This window comes from Gavialis gangeticus, unplaced genomic scaffold, assembly GCF_001723915.1.
Source record: "Gavialis gangeticus isolate Ggan-Ray unplaced genomic scaffold, GavGan_comp1, whole genome shotgun sequence".
Lineage (NCBI taxonomy): Eukaryota > Metazoa > Chordata > Crocodylia > Gavialidae > Gavialis > Gavialis gangeticus.
The window spans coordinates 27,272,784-27,287,922 of NW_017728997.1; the positions used below are offsets into that span (position 1 = coordinate 27,272,784).

The 15,139-nt window shown below is 47.4% G+C and overlaps 1 protein-coding gene across 1 annotated transcript in view; it reads left to right on the top strand.

Annotated features, from left to right (window-relative positions):
• ERC2 (ELKS/RAB6-interacting/CAST family member 2) overlaps positions 1–15,139 on the top strand; it is a 1,129,221-nt gene that overhangs the window by 136,567 nt on the left and 977,515 nt on the right. The gene's annotated exons all lie outside the window — the stretch shown is intronic.

Here is a 15,139-nt window from a genome sequence, read left to right on the forward strand (position 1 = left end):
TGAGAAAATAAGAATAACAATACATTTTTGCAGGCTTACAAGATTTTCCATTGTTTATTTTTCTGCTCTCATTACCAGCTCCATTCTGTTATCTTTACTTTCCTAGAAAGCTTCATAACTTTTATTTGATGAGGAAAAAACTGTAAGGAGCAGGAGCATAAGCTTGCCTGTGGCTGTAGCATGCTACAGCCAACTGCCCCCCTTGCCCCTGCCATGCGGGGGACACTGGGCAGAAGCAGCCACACCCATGCAGTATTGCATGGCAAGCATCCCATGTGGCACCTGAGAGATAAAGTCCAGCCCAGCAGGTCCTGGGCAACCCAGAGTCCACCTTTCAGGCCGCAGTGCAGCACTGGGCAGGCAGGCCCCACAATATGCTAACCTTTTTATGGCCCACCTGGAAGAAAAATTCCTCAAGAACGGTGCCATCAAACCCAAGCTATACCTGAGATGCATCTTCGTCATTTGGACCAAAACCCCGCAGTCTCTGATTGATTTCCACCATGGGTGACTGGTGCCACCTTACTGGGGGGAGGGTGGGGGGGAACACATGCACCCCCCAGAGACCAGTCAGTGACCTCCCTGCAGCTGATTGCAAGGCAGCCAATTACTGCAGCCACTTCCAGGAGTGCTGCTCCCCAGCTGTTGCTTGCAGGGGGAGTGACGGCGGTGGGTGCGGCTCCCACCGGCCCCTGCCTGCCTGTCACCTAAGTAGCACTCTTAGGGCATGCACGGGCACTCTCAGGGGGTGCACATGTACCCTCTATATGTCACCACTGATTTCCACCAAAAATTCAACAATCATCACCCCTCCATCAGACTATCACTTGAATACTCTAACACCAGCATTTCTTTTTTGGACACTACAATCCATATCCCAAATGGTAAACTACAAACCACCATATACAAGAAACCCATGGACCAGCATACTTATCTACACAGAAGTAGCAATCACCCTAAACACACCAAAAAAGCTGTAATTTACAGCCAAGCTCTCCAATACCATCGAATTTGCACCGAGGAGAATACCTGTGATTGCTACCTCACAAATCTCAGAAGGGCCTTCACCCAACAAGGACACTCCTCAAGAGAGAGAGATCACACTTTTGAAAGATCCACCTGGATATCATGCAAAGATTTGCTGCAATACAAAAAGAAAATCCCCACAAATTGCACATCATTAGTTATGACATACCACGCTTCCCTGGAACCTACATAGAAAACCCTCAAACAACTGCAACTCATACTAGAAGAAGACCCAATTCGTAAAGAGAGCTTTCCAGAACCACCCATCCTAGCCTTTAAACAAGCACCAAACCTCGCTAACCTCATCACCTTGAAGATCTCAGAATAGCAATGTCTCCCTATGCCTGAAGAAGGATGCTTGTGCTGGAAAGCTTTCAAAGAACTTTTTTTCCTACTCAGTTGGTCTGATAAAAGATATCACGTCTACCCAAAGAAGCTTGCCTGCTGCTTATATCTTTAGACCAACACAGCTACAACCAAAAACCCTGCGTGTGTATGTGCATTTTTGTATGTGTGGCTCTCACCAAAACTCGTTAAGTGGCTCTCCATTCCAAATAATTGCCCACCCCTGCTCAAAACCGAAGTAGTGAAGAGAGGTAAACACTGACAGTCAGCATGCATCATGGGTATGCTAAATAGCCAGACCATTCCAGGCAATGAAGAATTCACATTTTAAAAGAAGGTGTGGCAGAAACACAGAAGGCACCTGTAAGAATGTCACTTGGCTATTCAGGCCTGGAGGGGAGGGGAAAAGGGAGGGAAGACATTTTTTACAGTGAAGAAACTGAGAGAGAGGTAGTATTTTTAGGATATTGGATTAGTAATCTTCATGTTTCAAAGGATGCAGATACAGTCCTGGTCTTTAATTAGATCAGGAAAGACTTACCTGGTAAACAAATAAAACCTTTGGGAGGGGGCCGGAAGTTATATGCATAGTTGTATAGTGGGCTCCCCAAGAATCTGATAGATGATGTATGTAAATAGCTAGATGAAAAACCTGGCTTAAACTTTGCTAGGAGACCAAGTCTTGGTCTTTAGTTTTTCTAGGGCATAGGGAAACACCTGGAGTCCCTCAGATAGTGGGCTGAATAGAAACAACATGGCATTTAAGAGACAGGGCAACAACAGGTTATTATTCTGATATTTCCTGTTGTTTGTTTGTTCTTTTATCTCTCTGTATCTAAACATGTGGTTACTCATTCCTTATGGTTGCTCTTGTTTTTATCTTTTTAACTTGTTGATTATCAGGGTAAGTGTGGTTTCAGAATGTTTGATCATACAGGCAAACCTTTTTGTCTTTTCTGAGAGCACGACCAGACAAAGGTATGATTCTTCTAGTTGCCCAAATCCCCTCTGCTAAGGGTTGGCAAGACCTTACCCGAGTGTGACAGGTAAGGCTGAGGTTTCATAGTCCAAGGACTTGGCTCCTGGCACATTTCAGCTGGTTCTCAGGGGTCAAGCAGCGGATAGTAGAGAGTGGTTTGGGGCTGGAGGGGATCCAAGAAGGTACCTCCCAGGAGTGTATCTCAAAGTTCTCCTGATCACATCTGGGGCTCAGGCATGTCACAGTTAGTAATGAGGTCATTAGTAATGAGTAATCCATAGTGATATATAGTTGGCCGTATCAGGCTCAGTTACAGGCATTCTTTCATTAATTCTGATTCCTTCAACCCAGGGACTTTATCAGCAAATTAGATGAAAAGATGCCGAAGGGACTGTTCTGTCGAGTGCCGCAGTGACAACAAAACTAAATTAGCCTGCAACAAATTTATAACAGATATTCTTGGTTGCAAACAGATTGTGTTAACTCATTTGATAGAATTCATTTCAACACCAAAAGCTTGCAATCCCTAAACAAGAACTGCCTTTTGACAAAGTCAAATGGCTGTGCAATATTCAAACTGACAAGCATAACATTTTCTGGATATTTTAAAGGACAGTACATTTGGGTTTAATAACATATGCATTTTATTTGGGGAAGTCAAAGTTTTGATAAACTCCATCTGTTCAGGATTAATCTGGCTTTAAAAGAGAAAGCTTCTTCAAATGAGCACTAGTTATCTTGAAAAACACTTAAAATCTAAGACAACTGATGTATTCTGTACCAGGCATGATTGTGAATTATGGTATTTTGGTATTACTTGTACAATTGAATATTGTATTATATATTGCAACATCCCACCAGTCATAGCACAAGATACACCAACATATGAAGTGCTGTGGTTTCTCCAAAAGACTAGTGTAACAGGACTGGGTCCCAGGGGTTGCTGTGATGTCCCTGTTGCCCAAAAGGCTTCTGCCCTGCTTTGGCTCTGTTATCCCCCTTTGCTTTTGCCCACCATTCCTTGATGTACGTAGTTGATTTCTTTTAGAAGAGAGACAGATCAAGGGTCCTAGAGCAAGCCCTAGTCTTTGTTTCTACTAGTGGATTCCTCTCAGGCCCTGCTAGTCCTAAACCTGTCCTTGCGCTCAGTGGGCTCTCCTGGCCCGTCCATGTCCTCAGGACACCTGTTGCCTTATGTGCTATTTATGGGTTCTGACCACTCCTATAGCTACATCTATGCCTCACAGATGTTGCTGTTCAATCATTGTCTCTTGTTGAGGCCTCAGGCTTCCCAGTCTCTGCACCTTTCCTGTTGCTGGGTTTTGTAGCCCAGGCCCATTGTGCTGGATCAGGTGTCTAAGGCTCCAGCCCTTGTCTCGCCTACTTTGGCTCTGGGTCCTCTGGCCCTGTCACTGCCCTGCTCAGGCACTGGGACCCCAGCACTGTCTCTGCCCTGCTTGAGCACTGGCTTTATCCTGACTAGGCTTTTAACCCTTTCTGGGTGCTCTCCATCAGTACCTTGACACAGCTTCTGGCAGGGCTCAAAGAAGCCATGTGCCACTTGGGCACTGCTGAGATCTCTTTCACCCCTGATGGTCCCAACCCAGACCACCAATATGAAACTCTAACACAAGAATGAGCCCTCCACTATAATGCAGCTTCCCAACTGTGTCTGAGCACAAACCCCAGCTCCTTTCCCCTGCAAGCCAGCATTATTCTACATACTGTATATTACTTCTAGGATAGTCCAGGTGTCAGCCTGGAGCTACTTTGCAGCTCTTCTGTCCAGGTGCTCTTTCCTCAGGAGCCCACAGGGCCAGACTGACCACTCTGGCACAGGCCCTGGGTTTATATACCTGGAAGCCATGCCTGTTTCTGGTCAGGTGCCTTCCTTGCCCCAGGGGTTCTCCCTATCAATCAAGGGCCAGCCTGCCCTCCTGCAGCTGTGCCCCCACACCAGAGGCTCGGCTTGCTGCAACTTAAAGTGTCAAGAGCCTTCTGACTCCCTGACACAGTGCCCTCTCCTCCCCTTTTCTTGTCTGGGTCCCCTGTTACAACCAGTTATATGCTGAAGAGTCTTCATGCAGAGACCCACAGAGACGGACCCTGTTTCTGGCATTGATACAACCATAACCGTAAGAGAGATGCTTAAAATAATCACGAGCCACTCTGACTCCTTCCTTGACATTTACCTTGATATTATGTGTGAGGGAAAAGGGCCAATGGCACTATGTCTTGGAGTTGCATGGAAACTGTACCATGAAGAATATTGGACTCAAATTGTAGATCATGTGACATCCAAATGAAATTCCTGTCCTGTTGTGCTGTCCTCTTTGTGCTGTGGTAGCATAGTTGCTTTGGTTGCCATTCTGCCAGTATTCTTTTCTCTTCTGGGGGGGATTGTTAGAAACGGTAATATGTCATAAAGAAAACTCAATTCCATGAGGACTTCTGACACTAGACTATGCCTATTTGTAAAGAAATCACTTTGTCTAGAGCACTTACTTCCATCCATATCTATGCCATCCTAATCTGAATCCTTTCTCACTCCTGTATAAATGCACAGGCCAGGACATTGCAGTGTGCTCTGCTGGTTTGAGAGATGCAGCAAGGAGAAAGCCACGTAGTCTCTGATTCTCCTTACACTTTCTGGTGACAGTTGGTGCATATTTACAAGTGTTTGTTTTATTCTGCAGTACTCAATAGAGGAAAAATAATGCTGCAATTTAAATCATACTTTCCTCTTCGCAAAAATAAATTTACTTTCAAAATACATATCCTTGTTTTAGTGCTTTATAATATACCTATTGTGGTTTCCTACACCCCAAATGTAATCAGAAAGTACTGTTTTTAACTGTTTTAAACTGCTTTGAAATTGGGGGTTTTAACCAGGGATCTATATTTTCCATTTTCCACAGAAAAACACAGATTTTCCCCTTTAAAGGAGAAAAACCCGGGAAACTGCAGGTTTCCCCTTGCAGGCTGGCAGAGTTGTTTGGGGCTGGGTGGAGAAGAAGGAGGGTGATACGGCAGGGGATGCCACATGCATGTGTGCGTGCATATATGCATGCAGCTGGAAATACAGCCAGGATGTGTGGTAGAGAGCAGCTTCAGAGGGACTTGGGGGGCATGTGTCTGCACCTACAGCAGCGCATGGGGCACGGGGCATGGACCTGTAGCTTGGATGGACTGGCATCTGGCAGGAGCTGTCTCTGCAGCCCAGTGGGTGGGCTTGATGCTCGAGGGTAGAGTGGGGCCATCACTGCCGCCAGGAGCACAACACCGCCATGGCTGCCAAAGTGAGGCATCCCGTGCAGCGCTGCTGCTGTAGTGGCACCTCACCTTGGTGGTCATGGTGGTGTGACTGGCATGGGGCTCCCAGAGTTGTACACCTGCATTGCTGCCAGGTGGGCAGGGGGCCCCTCATCTTGACCATGGTGGTGTGGTGCTCCCTCTCATGCTAGGTTCCACCCACTCGCCCATGGCAGCAGCTCCTCCCCTGTGCCAGTTCAGTGAGGCTGCAGCCCTGTGCTGCACTGTGGGTGCTGGAATCTGGGAGGCATATGCTCCTCCATGCCCCCCTAATGTATCACCTATGGTGTTGCCTGTGCCCACACCTCCTCTTCCCCCACACACCTACCCCCTGCATATGACTGCTGCTCAAATCCACAAAACAGCTGCGGGGGGCAGCCGCAGCCGCAGCCCTGGTGAGTGAAGGGAGTAGGGGGAGCTCTGATTTTTCTATGATAAAAAAAAATCAGACACCAAAATATATAGGTATTTAGAATGTATTTTATTATAATGATTGAGGCAGTGGTAGGCTTCCAAATTGCTTTAAAACCTGTATATATAAATGAAAATATACAGAAAATGTATATGTTTGTTATAATTTTCCATGTATAGAATCTGATTTTTGGAAGGTTGTTTTAAATTCATACCCTTCCCATCTGCAGGGGGGCAGGTGATGGGGGAATCAAGTGACCTGACCCCTAGCCCTTGTCTCCAGTATCTACTACCATTTACCCTGCCTGCTGCCTGCTCCCCTTCTGTAGTGCTTGTACCCCATGGCACCTGCCTCCAGTGGTGGTGCCTCCACCCCCCCACACCTTGTCCCCTGCTGCCTGCCCTCATGCCACTTGCCCCCTGACATCTGCCCCCTCCCAAACCTATGCCCCCTAATTCCTGCCCCTCCTTAAAGTGCTTGCATCCCCTAGAACAGAGGTTGTCAACCGGGGGGTACTTGGAAAGGGGCTAGGGATGGAGTGCCGCTGCCTCCCAGGAGCAGGGTGGGGGGGTGGGGGAAGGTTTGAAGGTACAGGTACCACCTGACTGCCTGGATGTGGGTGGGGCTTGCATGCAGTGGCTGCCACTGCCATCCACCACCCCCCTGCCGCTGCTCCGTGCAAACCCTGCTCCCCCCCTGCACTCCACATCCGACTGCCGCCACCACCCCTGCTTCGTCAGAAGTGCACCCAGAAAGGATACACTCTTTAAAAAAGGCTGAAAACCTCTGCCATAGAACCTGCCCCCCCAGCTTCCACCCCCCTGCTGCCTGCTTCCCACACCCCCTTCCTGCTGCTTAACTCCTTGTCACAGCTCCAGCTCTGGATGCACCCGTCTCTGGACTGGGGCATGGAGCACAAACCACATGCTGCCCCTTGCCCCCACCTGGCCATACAGCAGTGGTTGTGGTGGTGGCAGCTTTGGTCCCAGCCATGGAACTGGTGCAGAGCTGCTGCTGTATGGTTGGGTGGGGGATAAAGGCAGCATGTGTTTTATGCCCAGGCTGGAGTGGGCCTCAGCTGGAGCCAGAGCTGTGACAGCAACATAAGTAGCAGTGGTGGTGGGGAGAGTAGAGGTAGAAGCAGTGTGGAGGTGACAGTGGGGAGTGGAGGGTGCAGGTGGCAGTGGCCAGATTAGATTCTGATCCTGGGCTCAAGGTCAGGGTAAGGATCGGAGCCATAGCCACTGAAATCATAGCCTCAGCCACTGCCCCCACCCTCTACTACTTGCATTTGAATCTAAAACAAGGGCCTTCCCCCGCCCTCCATGTTGGATGGGGGAAAAAAACTTGTTTTGGGTTTGAATAAATATGGTAATTGACTAATTAATGAGAACTGTTAAGTTACTGTACAGTTGCCAATTCTTTCAATAGTATTATGGAATTTAAATATTATAGTTACAATTATAATGTGACAAAAGTTTGAACAAAATGTCACTCACACTAGACAGCTCTGCATATTCACAGCATGTTTAACTGAAAAATAATTTGACAGTGCAGTAGAAGTCCACTATCAGTGGCTAACTGCTAACATTAACCAGCCACAGGGTAGGGATTTATTTACTGCATGTCTTAATGGGGACGAATCAAGGCTCAGAGCCCTGATTGAGTGGAAAAATCTATATAGCTTGGCCATGAATGGCAATACAGAATCCTTGTTACCTGCCTGAGAACTGCATTTTAGTCCAATAGAAGCTACAGACACAGGTTATTTAGTGGCAATTATGCACTTATGAAATTAATATCACCACAGTAATTCAGCACAATTTCTTGTTAAATGTCTATTAAATGATATTGATCGGTGAGCTCAAAGATCTTGCTCTGGTCAGATTTCATCCTCAGGTCACCAGCATACTTTGCTCAGATGGTGTCCTTCAGGAACCTCTCCAGGAGGATCCTCATGTAAGGGGGTCACAGCGATGCAGCTGGCATTGAGGGCTGGGAGCAATGAGACTCCCACCTCATGGCACTCCTCACTCCAAATCTAGTTGCAGTTGATGCAGTTCCTGAGGTGGCATGCAGCATTGCTTGTTTGGCTTCACAGCAAAGCAAAATCCCCACCATCTTGGCTAAACTCTCCTTTCAGCAAGCCACTCAGGAAGGTGGCCAGGTCATGTCTGGTGGGCTGCCTCACAATCCTCTTGCAGGCAGTCTCCTTCAGGGCGCTTGTGGTGATGCTGCTCCCTGTCTCATCTGGGCAGGTCAGGAAGCAGAAGGCATGGATGACCACCGCAATATTGCAAAGGTTGCCCATACGGCGCATGTTGGCACTCATTGCTGGCCTGAAGTGGAATGTGCAGCCACTTCTTCAGCAGCTACTGGATCTTGGCATCCACCTTCTTGAGGGGGGTCTTGGGAACCACCAAGCCCCTCAAGATGAATGTGATTTGGGGGATTAGGAAAGTGTTCACTGCATGTATCTTTTGCCGGGGGCCAGCAGGGATGAGTTGTACTTGTGGGTGTCCTGCATGATCCCATGAATTATCTCCTCCAGTATCTGCTTTATCTGGTGGGCATCTCCAGGTGGATGTAGTTCTTGCCATCTCTCAGGTGCCCCTCTGCTTGCCCTGGATGGTGACGATGGATTCAGTATGGTGCCCTTCTTCCTACAGTCAACATGCAGGGTGCACACTTGGTGGCACTGAAGCGGAGCCCCATACACTTGGCCACCTCAGAGCTGACATCCAACATCCTCTGCAGCTGCTCAGCATCACTGGTGAGGAGGAGTAGGTCGTTCGCATAGGCCAGGACCCTCAGCTTATGCCCATAGATGTTGAGTCCACTGGGGCCTCCCACCACTGCTTAGAGGAGTGGCTCCATCATCAGGTTGAAAATGATGGGGCAGAGTAGGCAGCCCTGCTTCACTCCAGACCAGATGGGGGTGTTGTGCATCTCACCCTCTGATGATTGGATGGCAGTGGGACAGCCATTGTAGAGTAGCCGCACAAGGTCAATGGTCCCGTCCAACATCTTGAGCTCCCAGGTGGTGTCAAAGACATGGTGCTGGGGCATGGAGCCAAAGGCGTTGGAAATGTCCAGCCGTACCACTCTGCACTGCCTTCTGGCCCTCCGAGCATCATCTGGAGAAGTCATCTGATAAGTTATGTTCATAGATACCTTGTTCTATAGAAAACCCTTCCGGCTTAGGCTGACGGCCTTCCCACTCACTGCCCAGTCAAGTATCAGGGTCGCCAAGCAGCTGGCATAGAGCTTGTAGACTGTGAAGCACAGGGCGATGGCCTCCAGTTGCTCAGGTCATCCAGTTCACTTTTCTTGTGTATGAGCACTGTCATCGCCTTCTTCCAAGAGCTGAGCATGTGGCAGAACTCCCCGCATTGGTTGAAAAGCAGCATCAAGATGAGGCAGCCCGGCTCTCTGTTCTTCAGTAGGCTGTACCTGATGCCGTCTTTGCCGGGTGCAGTGTCCCATGTCCTGCTCAAATAAGCCTCCACTTTCTTGAGTTTAAAGTTTGCCTTGAGCCCCTCCACATAGTCAATGAGAGTTAGGGGTCCAGTGGATGTGGGGCACGAGGTGACGGCTTCTGTCTTGGGGTTGAAGATACCATTGAAGTTGGTGAACATGCTGAGGGTCCCTCCAGGATCTTCAACATCGCCTTGGCTTGGCTGGCCTGGTACAACTTCTGGACCCTGGAAGCTGTCTCCAGGTAGCACAGGTGGTGAGGTTGTTTTTTGGCACAGTGTTGGTGCAGCCTGCCCTCCTGCAGCTGTGCCCCCACACTACAGGCTGGGCCTGCTGCATCTTCTTAAAGTGGCAGGAGCCTTCTGGTTCCCTGCCACAGTGCCCTCTCCTCCCCATTCCTTGTCTGGGTCCCTTGTTACAACCAGTGCTGGCCTGGCTGCCAGGCCACTGCTCCCCTGGGGTTGCCTGGGTCAGGTGGCTGGGTCCAGCTGGACCAGGTTACCCTGTGCTTCATCTGCACATAAATTTTTTGGAGCCCTCCAGGACTCCTGACAAGAACACCCTGTTACAGTGTGGGGGATAATTAGCTCATGGATCCTTTGTGGGGGTGTAGCTGGAGTACACACATACTGAGCAGTGTTGAGCTGTGGGGTCACCATGGCTTGAAAAGCTGTTGACTGCTGGGGCCCAGCCCAATGACCTATGTAGCAAATCACAAGCCTTTGGCTTTGAACTAATATCATGCATAGTTTGTATTATATCTAAGTAGGTGCCAAAGTGTGCTCAAAAGTGTGTTTATGGACTACCCGTGCTAAGACTTGCAGCAGTTTAAAAATAAAGATAGCATGCATCAATTCTGGATGAACCAAGTCTGTGGGAACTATATGTAAATTGCTGCAGCCATGTTTAATGTCAAGGTTATTGTTTTCAAATATGCTTCTCACTTGTGCTCAGGGAGAGAGCAGGGTCTGACTGTAAGGAGGAGGAAAGGGGTGCCAGGGGAAAAATCTGGGGGGAAGCAGAGAAGAAAAGGGCTATCTAACACACCCCCACACTTATTTTCTCTGCTAGGGCAGTGGGAGGAAGGGGGTGGAAGGGACACATTGAAGGCAAACCTCCAATAATTAGATTTTATACCTGGAAGAATGATAACAAATTTATAAATTTTCCATATATAGAATCTAAATTAGGAGTAGGTCATCTAATTATCAGGGCTATCTTCTATTGAAGTAAATATGGTATTTTCTTCTGCATTTGCTATTGAAGAGAAGTGGCAGAGCTGCAAGTCTGTAGTAATATCTGCAAATATCTTGTATTTATTTCTCTGTGCAGTTTATAGACAATGGATGCAGGTGACTAGACCTTTCTGCCACACTGCCCTGAAACTTCTGTTCTGGTGCTGTAGCAAGATTTTGGTAAACAGTGGTGCTCTACAGCAGTGGTTCTCAACCCTTTTTGTACCAGGACCCGTTTGTAAACATCAGTGGCCAGTTCCAACCTAGTGCCCCTCACTCCTGACCCACTGCCCCTTGCCCCCAGGCTGACAGTGTGTGGGGCAGGGAGTGGGTATGTGGGGCATGGTGGGCTGTGTGTAGGGCAGGGGGGCCCCCAAGCAGCCCCTTGCAGGCTAGAACTCTGACAGCTTGCAAGGTAAAAGCCATGGTTTGTCACATTTTTCTCTATTAAAGGAGAATCCATTTTAAAAGTTTGATGATCCAATTTTAAAGTTTGTTAGTGACCCTTTCATATATTCTTGTGACCCACTTTTGGGTCACGACCCACAGGTTGAGAAACACTGCTCTACAGCGTGTAATAAGGAAGCAGTGATGACAGCTGAATCTCTCTGAGGAGTAGTACCTTTAGAACTCCAGCACTTAGGACTCCTGGAGCTATCATGATAAAGATGAGAGCCTTCCATACTGATGAAAGTGAGGTGCCCTTTGAATAAAACTAACCATCTAATATCTTCTACATGCGTTTTGTTTTGAAACAGCATTGCCTTACTAGGAATCCACAGGCTGCATGTGACCCACGAGGGGTTAAATTGCAGTGACATTGTAAACATGCTATCAGTTACAATGCGGTCAAGTCTTGTGCCTAGGTCTCTAGAGTATCCTTTTTTAAAGATCTATGATCATTTTTCCCTCATTTCATCCCTGTCCTTACCCTTTAACAACCTTCTGTAGAAATTTGATGAATGAAATATTGCTCTTTTACAAAGAATTCCATAAAGAGCTGTCATCTTTCAACATTTTCTATTGTTTATAATGAGACTGAAGCAGCCACTGTCATTAGTTAGGTGGTTCTTTAAGGAAGGGCAACTCTTTCCCATTGTTCTCAGTTAGGTTGAAGGCATGTCTGTGTCATTTCTGCAGTACTTGATAGATAAATCCATACAGTTTAGATCTATCCAAGCTAGCTTTAAATTAGCTGGGTTGGGTACCATTAGCAGTCTAGTCATGCCAGCATGGAATTCAGTGCAGGCTACAAAACCCTCTACAGAAGAGTAAATCAGCCTATCTGAACTTCGTGTTAATGCAGCTGGTTAACACTTCTGCTCTCACACAAGATTAGATAGTTTTCAATTAGGTTGACTATGTCTGTATTCCAGTTCCTGCTGTGAGAGTAATATAGGCTTACCTTATGTGACTTTACTTCCTGAAAGCATAGGTACACAATGTTGCCTGGATTCATGCTTTGAGAATGATGGGAAATGATGGGCATTTTGAGAGAGAGCAATTCTGCATGAATTTCTGTGAAGGAGAAGATTTTCTGAACCTCTCTTTACTAGAGGAACTTTTAGTTAAAACAACCAGAAGGCTAGGGACAGACATTCAAAAAGCCTAAGCCTAAAGTGATTCAACCTTTGCAGGTTAGTCTAACTTAGCTAGGCTGAACCGGTTTCTAACTATACAGACAATGCCTCTGGACTGAGGAAATTCAGGCACATGCCTGCAGTGGCTTGGGCTGGAAGCTGGGGGGTGCTAGAGCAGCCCTCCCTTCCCTTGCAGAGCTGAGCTGAGGAGGGTGTGGCCAGGTCCCAGCAGGAGGCTCTGATTAGGGAGGAGTGTAAACCCCCACCCTGCCTGCAGTTCCAGGCTTTTCCTGGCTTCCTGCTCAATGGGTGGGAGTGTTGCCAGCCCCCAGCTAGCACTGAGGCAAAGTGGGCATGTGCAGTGCATGCATCTGTCGCCGATATGGAGCTTTTCAGTCTTCCTGCCTGTACGGTCTGCAACAAACTGACAGGCAAGCAAGCCGGGGGGGTGCTGCTAAGTGTCACCCCTATTTCAGTGTTTATCATCCCATCAAGAAAACAGAGAGACTTTATCAGCTACCTGTTCAAATCTGCCTGTTGTTTCAGTACAGACACAGCTTGTGGTCTGCTACCTAATACACAGATGGATACCTTCTCTGCAAGGTGTGTGTGTGGGGGGGGGAATTCCTGCTTACCAGGGAGTGGTGAGGGGGAAGGGAGGAGCAAACAGCTCTTAAAACAGCTTTTCCAAGGAAGGACATTAAGCTACCTGTTGAATAGCTCCAAAAAGCCTGTCTGCCTCTGTCATCTCCCACAGCATGGATTGGTCTGCTACATAGGCGGGGGAGCACGTGCTCCCCCTGAGATTGGCTGCTGCTGGCTTCTGTGGGCGGTCGCTGCTTGCCACTCCACTGCTGATGCTGCCACCCACAAATTGTGCCCCCCCCCAGTCTCGGAGGCACCAGTCATTCATGGTCTGCTAGCTAATGCTGAAATGTGTGTGAGGGATGGTGGAATGTCTGCTTAGCACAGAGTGGGGAGGGGAGGAGAGGGAAGGGCAGGGGAGCGGGGAGCAGAAGCCAGGCAGTTGCCTGCAGAGACTGCCGAGCTCCAGTTTGGCAGCAGAGGAGAAGGGCCAGCCCTGCTGTGGAGCAGAGAGCCCCGTCCAGGCAGAGAGCATGCTGGGATGCTGGAGCACTCTGATTTATCTTAAACCAGCAAGGGATCTGGGACGGACATTGCATAAACTGGTTTGAGCCAAGTGAGTTAAGTCTGATACAACATTCAACCAGGTTTATCTCAAACTGGTTTCAGCCATTTTCAAAGTGGTTTACATGCACTGAACATCTGTTCTGTTACAGGTTTAAATCAGTTTCTGATCACTTAAACTGGTTTATGTGTAATGTCTGTCCCTAGCTGAAATGATCAATAATGCTAAATCTCGCTCTCCCTCTTCTTTTTTTTTAAAGTCGCCTGTTGTGCCAGATCTACTCCACAGACAGCAAGAGGGAGGAATAGGTGTGTGTCTGTTGGAAAATATAAAGTGTACAGGGAAGAGAGAAAACTTGCAAAGTGCCTCTTGGAGGAAATAGGGATGCAAATGTGGGAGTTTTTTTGGTGTATGTTTAGGAAAATGTAGGGAGGTGGAAGATGCAGAAAGCGGTTGCAGTGTGAGGAAATGGAAGAAACTAGGACATTTACTCCTGCTATTCAAGACAAATAAAGCAGGTCTAAACTCAGTTTACCTGACTGCTTTGCATTGCTCAAGAGTGATATAAAGCAGGCAGAGTGTACAGCGTAGAATTGAAGAAAAAAATATGGTTGATACATTACATCTTTAAAACTATGTATTGCAGACAGACAAACCTACTTTGGTTACCAAGCGACATACCTCAAGAGAAGTGGGTGACAATATAAACACCAAGGGCAATATTCTTCCTCCATTGTGCACAGAACAGAAAACAGATATACTGTGATCACGTGAGGGGACTTGGGGTAAGTGGAGAATGCATATGTAGGAGAAAGTAGGCACATAGTGTTAAGTACCATCATATATATCTGTAGCTACAGCTACTCCTCGCTTAACGTTGTAGTTATGTTCTTGAAAAATGTGACTTTAAGTGAAATGATGTTAAGTAAATCCAGTTACGTCACAGTAGCAGCTGGTGGCCAAACAACATTATAACCAAACATTGCGTGAATTTAAATGAGTATGCTCTCTAATAGATCTGTGATGTAATTCTGAAACAGTGTTAACTTGGATGATGTTAAGTGAGGAGTACCTGTATAACGTAAGAGCCTCCCTCCATTGTGCAGTAAAAGGGGGTGCGAACAGGCACGTTGGTTTGAAGCTAGAGCAGCCCTGAATAAGTTTTTATTTTTTTCTGAGCAATGTAAGTGATAATGTAAGAAATACATTAAAGTGCTGCCCCAGGGTATAATTCCCATACAGAGCTGTCATAAATTTTAGAGGAAGTGTGCCCTTCTGGATGGTGAGGATTGTGTTATTGTGCCTATGAAAATTTTTAGAAAAATGGAATTTGGAGGGATGTATAGACAAAGCAGGGAACCTGCATGTAACTTGAGGTCCATGAGGATTCTTTACATATTTCTCTGCGTCTCAGGTGAGAACTCCTGGCTTAGTGCTCCTGTTTTATATAACTACTCACCAGCCAGTCCTATGGGGGTGATATGTGTTACCAGATTTGCTTGCTACTTTGGGGTGTGCTCATTTATTAGGGCTAGGGTCATGGTAATTCTATTAATGTGCTGCTTGTGTTACTGGTGTTTCTATACGGAGCTGTAGCTCTTCCCCTGCAAGCCCTCACCCCCA